The sequence below is a fragment of the Acipenser ruthenus genome, chromosome 1 (genome assembly GCF_902713425.1).
Source record: "Acipenser ruthenus chromosome 1, fAciRut3.2 maternal haplotype, whole genome shotgun sequence".
Taxonomy (NCBI): domain Eukaryota; kingdom Metazoa; phylum Chordata; class Actinopteri; order Acipenseriformes; family Acipenseridae; genus Acipenser; species Acipenser ruthenus.
Genome location: NC_081189.1, coordinates 116663849 through 116683020, shown reverse-complemented (window position 1 = coordinate 116683020; position 19172 = coordinate 116663849).

Below are 19172 nucleotides of genomic sequence, written 5' to 3'. Positions count from 1 at the left end.
GATTGAGCTGACGAATGAAGACAGTCTTCAGTTATTGAGCATTGATACTGATCTGTAACAAAAATTAGAGTTTTGGTAAACATGAACAAGCATCCTTGGGTGCATAACCGAAGGAGAATATCATATTATTGAACAGTTTGTAAACGTCAGTTAAAATATGATGTAAAAAAAATAAAAATACATCTGTATCATTGCTAGGTCCAGAGCATAAAACAATGTTGTAGTGGTTCATTTCTACTGCACACCACCTGTAGTGGAACTTTATTGAGAGACTACCGTAGAATACCGTAGGGTACCAGCCGTAAAGATACTGGGGCTTATCAAATTGATCCAAATTGTGGCCGAGCTATCATTTAAATCATTAAACGAATGGGAGTTTGTTAAAAAAAAAATTTAAAAAAAGAAAAGATCTCTAACAATGTGTTTAAGTCTCTTCAGTGTATTTCGAGTCAAATGCTAGGCTTGGACCTATTTTAATATTTAACCAATGGCAGTATTGAATAGACCCCTCTGTCTCAAAGTGAGTTGTCTGTGTCATGAAGTTGTACAGTCTGGTTTTGTTGGTCTGTCTGCCTGATTCCTTTTCTGCTGCTTTCTACGACTGTCAAATAAAACAGCTAATATAATGAATAGATGTGCTAGTGAAATAACTGTACAGCACAGGGGTGTAAAGCAGAATATTATGGGCCGGATTTGATGTCATGGTATTCTTTCCCAAAGTATAATTACTAGACTCCCAAGAGGATACTGACAGAGAAACACATGCTCTTGTTTCAACAAGGTCATAGCCAAGGTTTTTGGGAAGGGGTAGCAGTTTTATTTAATAGTTCTTATTCATAAATTGGATGCAGAACAAGGAATTCTGAGGATCTTTGTCGAATTAAAGATTTAAAGAGACCCTGAAGCTATTGATGTAGGAATACTAATCACTACAGTGTCTGATTGCTGGAATTCTTTCTCACTACGTCCATAGCTGAACCTGGGCTTTGTGAAATGAACATTGTGATTAGGTATGCAAAATCTGATGTCCCTGTAATCTGATTGGGGGAATCTGGCAAAACCAGGCAAATGCATGACTGCATGTGTAACGGTCAGTGTTGTGTGACGCACTGCCATTACGGATTGTCGCTGATATGAGATGAGGTTGAGGGCGGCTCTATTGCATCGTGGTTGGGATGCTCACTTGCGGTGTGCAGGGTCGCTGGTTCTCCGCCTTGTTGCACATCATGTGTCGGATCGTAATGCTCAGGGAATGTGCTAGGGAGTGAAATTCTGTCTTTTTATACACACAGCAGAGATAGCTTAAGTATTAATAGTGCTAAATTTATAAATATTAGAAGAAACCTAATAAATTCAATGACAAACATTTCGATTATAAGTCTTTCTCAAGGTTTTCAACAACAACGTAGCCAAACCTAGCGAGACATCAGAAATGAAGGTCCACTACCATTACAACAACAATTTGAACTGTTAAGCCATAGTGTAGCTCTTTTCAAAAGAAACTCCCAAATGTGTTATTTGTTTTATTTTTCTTAAGTAATTGTATTATTATAACAATTTTTATTTTTTTTATTTTTTTTAAACGTAGAGATGAGTAACACGTTTAAGAAGACCCTTTACTCACAACAGATTATTCCTTTCTGCAGCTGCAGGAGCAGCCTTTTAATCAATTTCTCTATTTTGGCTCTTTAAAACCATTTCTTAAACACTGTTTGACAGTCAGTACAATGGACCATCACAAGGTGAACAAACACATCCAAATTAGTAATTACTGACCTTCACAACAGGGCCCTGTGTACCTGAAACTGCCACCTGCCGCTATTTTCGACATCCAGCCCCCTTCAGAGCACCTGAATCCTGGGAAACAAACAGCCAGCTCCCCCTTGGAGGATACTGGCACTCTGCAGATCTTAATTAGCTGAGTTGTGTTGGAAAATAATGGAGAAGGAACTGAGCCAGGTAAACCCTTGGAGAGTTCTGGAGCCCCCATCCCCCTGCCACCATCGGGAACAAAGGACTTCAGTTCCAGGAAATACAGATTAATAAAACCGCATACAACTGCTTTAACTTGCAGGGTCTCTAAAAGATGTTTTTGAGGTACACAGTTTGATATGCATGCCACTGTTCTTGAGTGAACCACTCTTCTATTCCATAAAAACAATCTTGAATTAATGAATGAGTTAAAAGCTTTGTATTATTTTAAACAATTATTTGTTAACCTCAGCATGGTGTATCTTCTGTTGTTAAAAGTTAGCAGTGGCACTGTAAAAGTCAGCCCAGGTTCAGTATATTAAACTTAGCATTAGCATTAGCAAATAATTTGCTGCAATGTCGCAAAATGCCAATTGCTATGTTAGTAATTTTTCATTTATTGATTCCAATATTCAAAAGTTACACACATATAGCTCCAACATTTATCATTAGATACAACATATGTGGCACCTAGTTATAAACAGAAATCAGATAACGATCAGATACCTAATGTTCTGGGAGATAGCTTGGGGACGGAGATGGTCAAGCATCAGAAGATATTTTATATTATAAAGTGTTTGTGTCTGTTTGTGTCTTTATGCCAGGACCTCCTAGTAAAATGAGGCTTTGGTCTTAAAGGTTACTTTCCTGGTTCAATTAATAAACAAAGAAAAGAAGATTCCACTGAGGCAGGCTGAGATCACCTGGTTGTAATACTTGACATCCATGGCAAAACCAGGGCTGCCTGCAATGCAACTGCATTGCATCATTCCTGCTTTAATGAGTGGGATGGGAGGGTACTACCAAGGCAGCACTGCTCCTCCCCATCAACCAACAGCACAGCTTCACATGCCTAATTAGCACATCTCAATAGATACAGTGGATAGTCAGATCATTCCTTTTGCAATATCCACAGTAACATAAATGGCATGACGTATACTTGGTTTTACGGTGTATCCTTTATTGAGAACATTAACTGTTGTCTCATTTTTCTTAATTTCGTTGACAATCAAAAAGAGCCGGATACACTTCAAAATACATTAACTAAGCGGTCGCTACATTACCATTACGCTTTTATTGCAGAGCATTATTTGATTAATATATAGTTACAGCAGGATGATTTGATCGAGAAAAATAAATACATGCTGTTGATGTATGGTGTGCCATCCTTACAATGACAGATTTTTGTTAAAAGTGGATGTAGTAATTTCATGTACTCTACATATTAATGTATTTTACCTGTATTTTGAAGTGTACCTGAAGATTCTATTTATGGTTCTGGGTTATGGCATTGGCAATGTCAAAGCACTACTCCTCCCCTTTTAGAATACAATGTCAAAGCACCACTCCTCCCATTTTAGAATGCAATGTCAAAGCTTCACTCCTCCCCTTTTAGAATGGCAATGTCAAAGCACCACTCCTCCCCTTTTAGAATGCAATGTCAAAGCACCACTCCTCCCCTTTTAGAATGGCAGTGGGAAAGCACCACTCCTCCCCTTTTAGAATACAATGTCAAAGCACCACTCCTCCCCTTTTAGAATGCAATGTCAAAGCTTCACTCCTCCCCTTTTAGAATGGCAATGTCAAAGCACCACTCCTCCCCTTTTAGAATGCAATGTCAAAGCACCACTCCTCCCCTTTTAGAATGGCAGTGGGAAAGCACCACTCCTCCCCTTTTAGAATACAATGTCAAAGCACCACTCCTCCCCTTTTAGAATGGCAATGTCAAAGCATCACTCCTCCCCTTTTAGAATGGCAATGGGAAAGTACCACTCCTCCCCTTTTAGACAGGTTAGGCAGACATCCAGCCCTTTTTTCTTTTCTTCCTATATATATATATATATATATATTGTAACACAGCAGGGAGGGGGTTAATATCCTCCCTGCAGAAAACATGTGCGTATGCACATTTTGGTTAATTTGCTTATTGTTTAATTGTTGTTCTGTTAATTGTTTAATTGTTAATTATCACCTGCACCTGGCTTTGATTGTAAATTAGAGCCAGGTGCAGGGTTTATAAGGAGAGCAGTCAGTCTGCTCTAAGCTGCTGAGTAGAAGGAGGTAGAAGAGGTGCTCTGTCTCCGAGTAGCCAGAGTTAAAAAGTAAGTGCAGAGTTAAACTTGTGTTTTGTGTAAGTACGGGGAAACAGCTTAGCTGTCCCATGGTAGTCAGGGTGTACCTGTGTGTTAGTTAGTGCTCGTAAAAGAGCTAAGTGTTTGTTTTGTTTATTTTGGTTTTTTGTGACTATTAAAAAAATAGCGCAACTGCGCTTTTAAAAATCAAGTTTTGTGTGTGGCTGGGTCATTTATAGTGCTGGAAAAGAACCCGAAGGACAAAAACCCTTCACAATATATATATATGACCTCTGACCAATTCTCACATATTACTGAATTACAAATGGTACATTGAAATTTCGTTCGGTTTGATATTTTATTTTAAAACACTGAAACTCAAAATCAATTATTGTAAGGTGACATTGGTTTTATGTTGGGAAATATTTTTAAGAAAAATAAAAAACTCAAATACCTTGCTTGCATAAGTATTCAACCCCTGTGCTGTGGAAGCTCCCAGTTTACACCGATGAAAGAAATTGCCCTAACGAGGACACAATTACCTTACCATTGGCCTCCATCTGTGAACCATTAAAGTTGCTGTCACATTTTCTGGATAAAAACCCCACTGTTGAAGGATCATTGGTCAGGCTGTGAATCTGAAGGAAAATTAAGACCAAAGAGCATTCTACAGAAGTTAGAGATAAAGTAATACAAATGCATAGATTAGGGAAAGGGTACAAAATAATATCCAAGTGTTTGGATATCCCAGTGAAGTGGAAGCTGCATCACACCACCCAGGCACTGCCAAGAAAAGGCCGTCCCTCAAAACTCAGCGCTCAAACAAGAAGGAGACTTGTGAGAGAAGCCACAGAGAGGCCAACAATCACTTTGAAGGAGCTACAGAGTTCAGTGGCTAGGAGTGGAGTAATGGTGCACCAGTCAACCATATCAAGAGCTCTGCATAACACTGGCCTGTATGGGAGGGTGGCAAGAAAGAAGCCGTTACTCAAAAAGTACCATCTGAAAGCATGTCTGGAGTTTGCCAGAAAGCATGAGAGTGATCCAGCTGTGATGTGGGAAAATGTTTTGTGGCCAGATGAGACCAAGATAGAGCTTTTTGGCCCTACAGTGAAGTATGGTGGTGGCAGCATCATGCTGTGGGGATGCTTCTCATCAGCAGGGACTGGGCATCTTGTTAAAATTGAAGGAAGAATGGATGGAGCAAAATACAAGGAAATACTGCAAGAGAACCTGCTTCAGTCCGCTAAAAAACTGAAGCTTGGGAGGAAATTCACCTTTCAGCAGGACAATGACCCCAAGCACAAGGCCAAAGCAACATTGGAGTGGCTCAAGAACAAAAAGGTGAATGTCCTACAGTGGCCCAGTCAAAGTCCTGATCTCAATCCCATTGAGAATCTGTGGCACTATTTGAAAATTGAGGTCCACAAGCGTCGTCCAACCAACCTGAACAACCTGGAGCAAATCTGCCAAGAAGAATGGGCCAAAATCACTCCGACACTGTGTGCAAAGCTGGTACATACTTACTCCAAAAGACTTAAAGCTGTTATTGCATCTAAAGGTGGCTCTACCAAAGCAAGATATTTCAGTTTTTTTTATTTTTCTTAAAAATATTTCCCAACATAAAACCAATGTCACCTTACAATAATTGATTTTGAGTTTCAGTGTTTTAAAATAAAATACCAAACAGAACGAAATTTCAATGTACGATTTGTAATTCAGTAATATGAGAGAATTGGTCAGGGGTCTGAATACTTTTGCAAGGCACTGTATATATATATATATATATATATATATATATATATATATATATATATATATATATATATATATATACATGCTGTATATAAAATAAAACACTAAAAACATACAGCTCACTGAGCAAAATAAAAGTTAAAACAAAACAAAGTCTTGAACACATAAAACAAAACAATACTTGGGTCAGGCAGGGCAGTCGCCTTCACTTATTCTAACACTATCATGCTGGGCAGTCGCCTTCACTTATTCTAACACTATCATGCTGGGCAGTCTCCTTCACTGATCCTATAACACTGTCATGCTGGACAGTCTCCTTCACTGATCCTATAACACTATCATGCTGGGCAGTCTCCTTCACTGATCCTATAACACTATCATACTGGGCAGTCTCCTTCACTGATCCTATAACACTATCATGTTGGGCAGTCTCCATCACTGATCCTATAACACTATCGTGCTGGGCAGTCTCCTTCACTGATCCTATAACACTATCATGCTGGGCAGTCTCCGTCACTGATCCTATAACACTATCATGCTGGGCAGTCTCCGTCACTGATCCTATAACACTATCATGCTGGACAGTCTCCTTCACTGATCCTATAACACTATCATGCTGAGCAGTCTCCTTCACTGATCCTATAACACTATCATGCTGAGCAGTCTCCTTCACTGATCCTATAACACTATCGTGCTGGGCAGTCTCCTTCACTGATCCTATAACACTATCATGCTGGGCAGTCTCCGTCACTGATCCTATAACACTATCATGCTGGACAGTCTCCTTCACTGATCCTATAACACTATCATGCTGAGCAGTCTCCTTCACTGATCCTATAACACTATCATGCTGAGCAGTCTCCTTCACTGATCCTATAACACTATCATACTGGGCAGTCTCCTTCACTGATCCTATAACACTATCATACTGGGCAGTCTCCTTCACTGATCCTATAACACTATCATGCTGAGCAGTCTCCGTCACTGATCCTATAACACTATCATGCTGGGCAGTCTCCTTCACTGATCCTATAACACTATCGTGCTGGGCAGTCTCCGTCACTGATCCTATAACACTATCATACTGGGCAGTCTCCTTCACTGATCCTATAACACTATCATGCTGAGCAGTCTCCTTCACTGATCCTATAACACTATCATACTGGGCAGTCTCCTTCACTGATCCTATAACACTATCATACTGGGCAGTCTCCTTCACTGATCCTATAACACTATCATGCTGGGCAGTCTCCGTCACTGATCCTATAACACTATCATGCTGGGCAGTCTCCTTCACTGATCCTATAACACTATCATGCTGGGCAGTCTCCTTCACTGATCCTATAACACTATCATACTGGGCAGTCTCCTTCACTGATCCTATAACACTATCATGCTGGGCAGTCTCCTTCACTGATCCTATAACACTATCATGCTGGACAGTCTCCTTCACTGATCCTATAACACTATCATACTGGGCAGTCTCCTTCACTGATCCTATCACACTATCGTGCTGGGCAGTCTCCTTCACTGATCCTATAACACTATCATACTGGGCAGTCTCCTTCACTGATCCTATAACACTATCATGCTGGACAGTCTCCTTCACTGATCCTATAACACTATCATGCTGGACAGTCTCCTTCACTGATCCTATAACACTATCATGCTGGGCAGTCTCCTTCACTGATCCTATCACACTATCGTGCTGGGCAGTCTCCTTCACTGATCCTATAACACTATCATGCTGAGCAGTCGCCTTCACTTACTATAACACTATCATGCTGGGCAGTCTCCTTCACTGACCCTGGCAGAAGCAGGGAAAAAAATAAACTTTGTCAAACACAACCACCAGAAATCCAGACATCCAACAAATTTGAGCCACTTCAACATTTAGATGACCAAAACCAACATCAAGAGAATGAAAGGAACAACATCCAGGACCCTATAAACAGTGCTGGCCAGGCAGCAAAAAGAAGAGAGGTCATGATTGTTGGGGACTCCATATTGAGAAACACAGCAAGTTCAGTTCGCAGTTTGGACCCCCTTACTACAACAGTGTGCTGCCTTCCAGGAGCCTCTGTCAAGAACATCACTGAGAACGTGGACAGGCTCCGAGAATGAACAGGAGACGACCCGGTAGTAGTCGTCCACATCGGTACAAACAACATTGGAAGAGACAGACCAAGATCCCTGCAAAACAAATTCAGAGAGCTAGGAAGGAAATTAAAAGACAAGAACAAAAAATGGCGACTGTATTAAATGATTACTTTTCACAGGTTTTTACAAAGGAGGACACGGACAACATGCCCCACATGTCGACCTGTTCCTATCCAATTTTAAATAACTTTAGCATAACAGAGGCAGAAGTGTTAAAGGGACTAGGAGCTCTTAAAATAAACAAATCCCCTGGGCCGGATGAGATCCTCCCAATAGTACTCAAAGAAATGAAAGAAGTTATTTACAAACCGCTAACCAAGATCATGCAACAGTCTCTTGACACAGGGGTTGTACCGACAGACTGGAAAATAGCAAACGTAATACCGATCCACAAAAAGGGAGACAAAACCGAACCAGGTAACTACAGACCAAAAGCCTGACTTCTATTATATGTAAACTTATGGAAACTATAATAAGATCCAAAATGGAAAATTACCTATATGGTAACAATATCCTGGGAGACAGTCAGCATGGTTTTAGGAAAGGGAGATAGTGTCTAACTAACCTACTTGACTTTTTTGAGGATGCAACATTGAAAATGGATAATTGCAAAGCATACGACATGGTTTATTTAGATTTCCAGAAAGCTTTTGACAAAGTCCTGCATAAAAGATTAATTCTCAAACTGAACGTAGTAGGGATTCAAGAAAGGGAGTGGTTAACAGGTAGAAAACAGAAAGTACTGATTAGAGGAGAAACCTCAAAATGGAGCGAGGTAACCAGTGGTGTACCACAGGGATCAGTATTAGGTCCTCTGCTATTCCTAATCTACATTAATGATTTAGATTCTGGTATAGTAAGCAAACTCGTTAAATTTGTAGACAACACAAAAATAGGAGGAGTGGCAAACACTGTTGCAGCAGCAAAGGTCATTCAAAATGATCTTGACAGCATTCAGAACTGGGCAGACACATGGCAAATGAAATTTAATAGAGAAAAGTGTAAAGTATTGCATGCAGGCATAAAAATGTGCATTATAAATATCATATGGGAGATAGTGAAATTGAAGAAGGGAACTATGAAAAAGACCTAGGAGTTTAAGTTGACTCAGAAATGTCTTCATCTAGACAATGTGGGGAAGCTATAAAAAAGGCCAACAAGATGCATGGATATATTGTGAGAAGTGTTGAATTTAAATCAAGGGAAATAATGTTAAAACTTTACAATGCATTAGTAAGACCTCACCTAGAATATTGTGTTCAGTTCTGGTCACCTTGTTACAAAAAGGATATTGCTGCTCTAGAAAGAGTGCAAAGAAGAGCAACCAGAATTATCCCAGGTTTAAAAGGCATGTTGTATGCAGACAGGCTAAAAGAATTGAATCTATTCAGTCTTGAACAAAGAAGACTACGCGGCAATCTGATTCAAACATTCAAAATCCTAAAAGGTATAGACAATGTCGACCCAGGGGACTTTTTTGACCTGAAAAAAGAAACAAGGACCAGGGGTCATAAATGGAGATTAGATAAAAGGGCATTCAGAACAAAAAATAGGAGGCACTTTTTTACCCTGAGAATTGTGAGGGTCTGGAACCAACTCCCCAGTAATGTTGTTGAAGCTGACACCCTGGGATCCTTCAAGAAGCTGCTTGATGAGATTCTGGGATCAATAAGCTACTAACAACCAAACGAGCAAGATGGGCTGAATGGCCTCCTCTCATTTGTAAACTTTCTTATGTTCTTATGTTCTTACAAGCCTCACCTACCAGGTAAAGGAAGCTTTGGAGAAATGACAGTAGCTCAATATTGGAGCAACAAAACCCAGAAGCTCTCAGAACGACTGAAGCAAACACCATCAAATAGTAAGGGGAATGGAAAGAAAAAGAAGATAAAATGGCATTTGAAGCTCTGTTATTACTTCTTGGTCACCAATTACAAACACACCCAAAAAAACTGCCTTGCAAATAGCTTGACAGATCATCCAATTGATGCTAAGTAGTTTAATCAGCCAGTATGTCCTTTATGACTTGTTTAGGCATACCATCTAAACTATTGAGATGTTTTGTTAAAATATGTTTTTTAGTTTTGTACAAAGCATCTGTGAATTGTATTTGCTAATGCATTTCATTAGTGTTTAATGCTAGGATGTGAACAGTCTCACAGCAAAGGTATTTCTCCATTAATCTATATTTTCCTGTAGATAATCGGCTTTTATGAGGAGCCTTGCTTTTTTATCTGGGGAATTAGCATTATATATATATATATATATATATATAAGTGAACCTAACAAGCTCTGGTAACTGAAATATACAGTAACCGTCTGAATAAGTTTTGGTGCCAGAGTTGATAGATCCACCATCCACTGTGATAAGAGCTAAATGTTTATGAGTGTGAAAGTAAAGGCCATACACATAGAGTATCTGTATTTACTGCCTTCAGAAACTCTGTTGAAAAACTGCAGCACCTCAATGCTTGCTGACTAAAACAAGAACAGAAAACAAAAGAACTTGTGCTGGTGCCATTTTAACACCGGTTCTGCCAATGCAATAACCATCCTCCCAATGAAAGCAAGAAAGAAAGAAAGAAAGAAAGTTACTGTGTATGTCAATTAATACCAATAAAGACTTTAAGTGACAACACAACAAAAATTAAGCCTAACAAAGTGGCACAGCTTTGTTCCTGTATCATGCCAGCTGCCTGGTGGACCCGAGAGAGCATCAGCCATCAGTTCTGCTCGAGCGCCATATCAATCTCTGCCACGCTGAGCAGAGGCCCGCTTGCGGACAGCGAGACGATCCCACTTTCTCCCTCTCCGAGTGCAGTATTAATGAAGCGGCAGCACGGGTCTGCTTCTGTATTCATTAGGCATCTGGGCCAGCAGATGTGAAGCGGTGCCTCAAGACGAATAAAAAATTGACTTCCCATCTGGAGTCCCTAAACTGGAAAGACAAGACTACATTTCTTTAACAGTTAAGTTCTTGCAGTCAAGATGCAGCACTGCGGAATTGTATTTTTACGAGGATAAAAAGAAGTTCTCCTCATGATTCTTAATTGGACGCGGTACTATAGAGTTGTGGATTTACAGGTGTGTAATCCTGACCCCACTCCCCTGTGCCATTTCATAATGGATCACAAACGCTGAGATTGATTTAGTGTTTTGCATACAATGAAGCCACTTTGTGAATAGTGAGCAGTTCTTGTGGAAGCCATTGTACCCTCACTAAAATCCATAGATCAAATTAACCATAAAAACATTATTTTACTCTTAGTTAGTAGTCGTAGCAGTCCTAGTCCTAGTACCAATATCTTAGTGTAGTGGGCAGTGTTGTGTGATGCACTGCCTTTGTGACCCCTTATCGGTGTATGATGAGATTAAAAGCTCTCTAATCATAATGCAGATTCTCCATTCTGATTTTTAAAAAAGCAGTCACTCTGTGCTCATGTCATCTGTTGCTCAATGATTATTTTTGCCCTCCTCACTATAAACTATCCCGTCCATATCTTCTTCACTTACAAAATATTTAGGAAAAGGTAAGAAAATCGAATCTTTACTTATTACTTTTCTTATACCAATTTCCTGAACTTTCACTGCAGCAAATTGCAGTTGATTTTCATTTTGAACGCTTACACATTTAAGCACACCATTTCCATACCTTAACAGATTTAAAAATGGGATTTCTTTCCAAGTATTTTTTTAAATTTATTTTTCTTAATTTTGCATTATTCCTAAGAAATCTCTCCGGTGTACACTTTCTGAATAGGTTTTTATTACCTTTGCTGTGAATCCAGCCATTAAAAGGCTAATTTCCTATCGTTCCGCCATATCATCTGCAGTCGAGTACAAATGTTCCTATTTCCACACCAAGGCCACTTACACTTGGCTCTCTCCACCACAGTGTGAAGGTCACTGCTGAACACTGACACTCCTTCCAAACTCTCTCAGAGCTTCCAAAAACTATTTAGAGGACCATTACCTGGAGCCTGTGATACCAGCTGCTAAGCTCAAGTAACAGCATAGACATTTTCAACAACCTGTTATCATAAAATAAAATAAAAAAGGAAGTGACTGTTTCTGAGACTAGTTGTAGTATTTGTTTGATGGCTTGTTTACCTAGGTAGTCATCTAAGCAGTTATATTTACACGAGTTAATACCAGTTGTGCTATGTGCAGCTCCTGAATGACCCAAGGTTTTGTACTCTCTTGCTGGTTTCTCTAGTTTCCAAATCCCACAAGTTTAGTATTCTCTTTAACCAACCTACAAACTATTTGTGTTGAAGGAGTGCGTTACGTTTAGTGACTTTTGCAATAGGATAGTGTATAAAATGTAATTTGAAATGCCTGATCAAGACAGGCATTCTGTTATTGCTCAATCACAAAACGGCAAATAAAGCAGAGAGTTGATCCTAACTAACGACACTTGTTCTAAAACCACTGCTTACTGATGAAACGCTTCACTCGGACACCCGACTCTCAGAAAGCAAACTCATTCAGCAGACTACAATGATTATTTCAGACAAGCAGAGGTAAACACATAAATATCATTTCAACGATGTAGTAAGATAGTGATAACTGCATTGCTGCTGCATGTTTATTGACTCGGGAGCTCCCATTATTACCTCGTAAAAGAAATTGGAGGCTCTTTTTACAATACTTTATGGTATGAAGAGCACAGACAGATGGTTGGCAGTAGTCCCCCAAACAGTTTTTGAAATCTGTCTTAAAACAAGTTAACTGTCCAGCAAACATCAGATTCCTACATTGGGATTATGAGCTCCAAATTGATCATACCATCGAAAGGGGGTTGTGTGTTTGGTTGCTTAAAGGCACTTTTCAAGTACTTTTCAAGTAGTTAGCAAACAAGATTTTTTTTTTCTTTCCTTTTTTATTGGTTTATAAACAAGTTGCATTGTATTAACTATGAACACAACATTAACAACACTTATTAATATGTTAGTAAAGTTTATCAAAATACAGCATGACAGAAATATTATAGTTACTAATTTATACTGTTTTAGTTACGACTATAGAATACTACTATTTTGTTTTACATATGGGAAATCACATAAAATGTCAAACTTTAAAAAACAAAGCGCTGTATAATAAAGAGCTGCATAAACCAACATTCCAAATCACTCAAAGATCAAATTGCAATAACTAGATTTAAAGGGGGAAGAAGCGCCTTTTTCAAATTCAAACAGAGGTTACTGTTTTATATACACGATGACTGAAGACTTTTTTTTTTTTAATCAGTGAAACAGCATGTTAAATCCCTTGTTAATGACAACTGCACTTAAGATTCTCTCTTCATTGCAATCTTTTACAGATAGCAATTTGCTGTTTTCATCCTTCAGGAGCTGTATGATGATAATAGCCACCTGCGTCAAGAAATCTGTATTCTCTGCCCCTTTGTGAGGAATTATTCCAGTGCATTCCCAGCAAGCGTTTCTCATCAGATGCATTTGCTGTTTTGCAGGACAAGGGGTGCTGGGGGTCTGGCTTGAAGTACAGGGGTGCTGAGCACCTGCCGGTGCAATGATTAATCCTGCTAATTTCGTGAATCTTATGAGCTGTGTTTTACATTGCTTTTGAACATGAACTATAACAGACCAATGAGTGCTGACTGTCACAACAGGGGCGGGGTATTTTATAAATCACACAGTTGCAATCTCACGAGAGTCAGTTAGTAGCTGGAACGCATTAGACGCAAGTGTATACAGTAGAACAGTTATTGAAAATGTCTCAAAGAAGAATGTCACAAATGCTGCTTACTGGGGGTGCTGCTTTTTATGATAGATAAACAGTTTGATGCTGGCTTTGTTTAATTAACATGTTTAACATAATAGCAGCCGAATGCATGGCTCCCATCCTGTACAGGGGTTACAGTTTTGTTCAATGGCTTTCAGCACCCCACTATAAAGATTGTTCCAGCACCATTGCTATGAAGGTGGGTCTTTCATTGTGTAGATTGGGTGGTTGCACAGTTCTAGGAGACCCTTATCATTTGCAGTTTATCGTGTATTTCGAAAGGTTCTGATTGAAGGGTGAATAAAGCCGATAAAGCCCCATTTCAACCCTTCGAATGGAATTTTTCACATTAGGATTAAAACTGATATCACCAGAAAATTATGTTAGTTTTTAATCTGACAGATTCATTCATTGATGTTGTGTAACTAGTATATAAACAGACAGATAATTTGTTTAAAAAAAATTTGAAGTGGAAGTGTCTTAAAATGTAAAGATTGTCATATGTTTTACCCATAAAATAACATAGTGCAAAATAAACCCTAAAAATCAGAACACTTGACATGGTGTCTCTAATTACTGTATATTTACACAGTAGTTACTTACAGGTAGTAAATACATGTGTACTTACACATCATTACAAGGTTATTATGCAGTTCCAATGTACCCAATGTGCTTAGTTTTGCTGGTAATATGGTGCATTGTACTTGATGGTGCTGGCACGTATTAATATAAAGATCTATTAAACAAATGATTATTCTCTTACTCTTGTGTATTTTCTATTGTTTGGTTTCCAGTCATGGTCTTGTATCTGTTTTTCACAGCATCTTTAAAACTTGTTTTTATAAAAGCATGGATCATAGACACAATCCTAGACCATCTGCTTAAAGATCCTCTCAACTTGCCTAGGTTCAGAATCCTACAGGGGCCTTTTTCATCATCAACTAAAAGTGAGAGTGTGAGATGGATTTGAATTGCAGTTTCACCTTTTACGCCTTTGTGAGATTTCCTGCTGACAATTGCATGGTGATATTCTGGTTGAGTTTATTGCTGCTGTACACAAGATGCACAGAGTCTTCATGCACTGATTTACAGCACTCCCCCGCCCCCCTGGTAAAAAAACAAAACAAAACAAAGAAAAAACACCATACTCAATGCATCTCGTTAACAGCAACAATTTGATAACGCGAAAACCAGAATCACTTTTAAAGACCTTTCATTTCTACCTAAATATATTATAATATTTGAGTAATTACAATAACAACCACTCAGCCGGAGGCAATACACATTTTCTTTCAGAATGTTGGGGGGGGGGGGGGGGGGGGGGTGCTGAACCTAGTGGCTTCTTAAACAATAATACAGTACATGATAAAAGATAAAGGCTTGCAAGTCTATTTAGCACTTTGAGTGAAGTTCCCATTTCTAAGCTTTGTTGGCATCTTCTGGGGCCTGCTAGACCTATTCAAACTCAGGGCAGATGCTAGTCAGGCAGGCAGCTGTGGTTTACCATTCTAGTGATTTGTACAATGTTTCAAAGCGCTGACTTCCACATGGGATAGTAAGATGCTCACTGATGTGACCGTCCGGCAGTGTACGCACTCCTCTGTAGATGAAGAGTAATGACTACACTGTAACATGCCAAATCTTCAAAACCAAGGTGGAAACATCATAATTAAGCAATACTCGGAAACACAGGCTGCCAAAAAAAAAAAAAATCACTAATGACTTCTAGAAACTGTGAATGCAGGTACTGTAAGTCTGTACAAGTGTACTACTGCTTAATGTTTCAAAGCAAATAAATGGTCATTAATGACAGTATTTCTCATTAGGGGTGTGCAGAAGCCAAACTCTGGACCATACTGAATTTAATGGCATTCCGAATTCATTTGTAAACCTGAAGGTTTGCGTGGTGGGTGCATGTCAAGCATAAAAATAATATGATTGATGTTCATTAAATCCAGTTTTGTACCATTATGTATTTACATTTTCTCCTTAGAAAATAGTACTTTCATAATGTATCTGCAATGAGGGAAAACTGTGTGTGACTTCAAATGCATACTACAATGGTATAATGTTAACTGAAATGCATAAGTAAAGTTGGCCTTCATACTAATAGCACTATAGGAAACATTACATGTGTTTGAGAAACACTGTTGCATTGCTATTTTTGCTTGTGCTGAAAGACATAAGCCCCTGGGAGGATATCATCTAAACTAAGATAAGTTGTTAGAAAGAAAATACAATAAAGAAAAATGAGTTTTAAAAAGTAAAGCAGCAATGCCTCAAGTTGTTGAAACTAAATGAAACAAAGAAACAAACTTCCCCAATTCACATACAGTATCTTAAGAATATTTTGAATTTAGGGTTTGTTTTTTGAGATCCTGTACATTTGATTGTCGGAGCTATTGATTTCAGTTGTGTTCCCTTCTAAAAGTTTACTAAAGTAAAACCACAGCAAAGTGTAATAAAGCATAGTGAAAGCATGCTAAAGCACAGGTAAGCATTGTAAAGAATAGCAAGGTATGGTAAAGCCAGGGCACACCAGGGTAAATTATGATAAATGCATAATATAACCATGGGAGGAGGCTGTGTGGTCCAGTGGTTAAAGAAAAGGGCTTATAACAAGGAGGTCCCCGGTTCAAACCCCACCTCAGTCACTGACTCATTGGGTGACCCTGAGCAAGTCACTTAACCTCCTTGTGCGCCGTCTTTCAGGTGAGACGTAATTGTAAGTGACTCTGCAGCTGATGCATAGTTCACACACCCTAGTCTCTGTAAGTCACCTTGGATAAAGGCGTCTGCTAAATAAACTAATAATAATGGGAAAAGCATGGTGAAACTGCAAAAATACTGTGCAATAATAGTGTGGTTAACTTTTACAAGGTTTCCCTTAGTTCTACACTTCAATCCATCATCAATCCACTTTGATAAATAATTAATTGATTTCCTTTCCTTAATGGTATACTGCATAGGAAAGATTCTGTTAATATTTTCCCAGCTGCCGCATGGCTCCAATCAGATTAATAGCACAGGTTTAGGGTATAATATACCCACAGAACACCTTAAGAACACTGTGGGGGGAAAACTCAGCCAGCAACATCTGGAAGGGTTTTGAGCACAGTTTAAAATAAAGATGAGTGACACAGTAAGCGAATGAAACCTGTCACGTATTTCATACGGCTGTGTACTTCTCATTACAGACCGTTCCAAGCGCGGCAGTACTTGTTGTAATGTATTTGTTTATGGCTATGACAGAGGGGACAGGCACATGGCACTTGCCTTTTTTTATTGGGAACATATGGAACACATTTATCACCATTTGCAGCTATCGGCCTAAATGATTTTATTAACTAATTTGTAACTTTACACTTTTTTTAATCAAACACATGCTGTGCGCTATAATGTTTTGATAATGCTCCCGGGCTTTTAGAAAGGGGGAACGGCATTAAAGAGAGAGTGAGAGAGAGAGAGAGAGCGAGAGAGAGAGAGAGAGAGAGAGAGCGAGAGAGAGAGAGAGAGAGACAGCATGCGCCTGTGAGGCATTAACATAAATTACCAATTCAAATATACAGCAGTGATCATGTAGATTAGTGTGGCACGCTGCTGGAGGTGGAAGGTCAGTGCCCTTAGGTCTTTGGCTGCTTAAGGGCAACTTTGTGTACCTTAAAGTACTGAAGTAGCATCGAAAACGTATTTTACAACCAAACCACTGCAGTAACACTTTGCTTTGTGTGGCATAAAACAGTATTTCATTGCAAAATACAACTATCTATTTACTGTAGTTCAGTTCCATGTTAGCACACAGTCAAGAGAAATGCAATAGGACTGCTTGTGTGTATCCACCATTATACTGCACATAATACCACTTACATATTGTAATTTCCATATGATTCCATTTCCCTAGGGCATGTCTACTGTCTGTTTATTAACATGTAACTCAGCTTCAATAAAGGGATAATTGCATATCAATTAAGTACTCATTTACATTATGCAAGATAAAGTGGAACCAATATAGCTATAGCCACACCTTCTATCATCATTAGATCCATTAATAAGCACATAAAATCATATTGGGAAAGGTTTTGACAGCTATTGACAAAGGATAACAGGTTGACACAATATAGTTATTATGAAACTCTTACAGTTCAAAGCATTGTGTGATGCATTAAAATAATGATTAGGTTCATCAGGTAAAGACGCTCCGCGTGGAGTGCAGGATGCGCCCTTTAGCCTGGACGTTGCCGGTTCGAGTCCAAGCTATTCCATTGCTGACCGTGGACGGCAGCTCCCAGAGGGCGGCGCATAATTGTCCGAGCGCTGCCCGAAGGGGGGGGGGGGGGGGGGGGGGACGAGGGTTAGGTCGGACAGGGTGTCCTCAGCTCACAGCACACCAGCGACCCCTGTGGTCTGGCCAGGCGCCTGCGGGCTTGCCTGTAAGCTGCCCTGAGCTGCGTTATCCTCCAACGTTGTAGCTCTGAGGTGGCTGCATGGTGAGCCTGCAGTGTGTAAAGGAGCGGGCGGCCCCTCCCGAGTCAGCACAGGGGTGGTAGCGGTGAGCTGAGCCGAAAAACAATTGGACATTCTAAATTGGGAGAAAAAAATAAAAATAATTGGCAACTACCACATTTAAAAAAAACAAAAAAACAATTAGGTTTATATCATGTTTTAGAATGATACATTTCTGTAGCTTGTTATAATTACTGATACTAGCTTGATATAATTATTGACATTTATTTCTCAGATTATTCCAGTATAGTAATTCAATTTTAATCAATCTCCAAACACAGCTTGTTCCACTGCGATAAATCCAAGGCCATGGATTTGTCTGAAAAGTATGTCATATACATGTGTCTACGTTTGTTTTCAATTGGATGTATTTTTTTTAAGAAATCAATAAAGAAAACTATAAATGACTTGTTTGGTATAAGAGCAAATCCAGACCTGAATATAATCACATGAAATACAAGTGGTTTAAAGCCAAGCTCAAGTGAAATGTGAAAGGATTGGTGCCAGTAGTAGTTTAGAGCAGAAAACATAATGCTCTATACCCACTATAGTAAATACAACTTAATTCATCAAAAAGCTTGTGGAAGGTATGGAAATAGTTTGAGAAATATTTCATTTTATGGCTTTCGATGTTAAAAAAAGAATCTTTACTTTCAGGTAAATCAAGACCAGTCGCTTAACTGCTGATGTGGAATGCACATTTTGATGTTGTAATAGTCTATTTGATATGCATGAATGTATACATTTGATATGTATAAATATATATAGTGGCAAACGGGGATAAGCTTGCCACTCAGGGACCTTCACACTGTCTTCTAGTAAAAATGAAGAACTCTGGATCACAGCTGAATTCAAAAACAGGACGTGGCCTGTATATTTATTTATTTATACACACAAAATAAATCAAACAAAAACAAAAGCCTTACTCCTTCCAGGAGTACTAACTAAACGTTACCAGTTTTAACT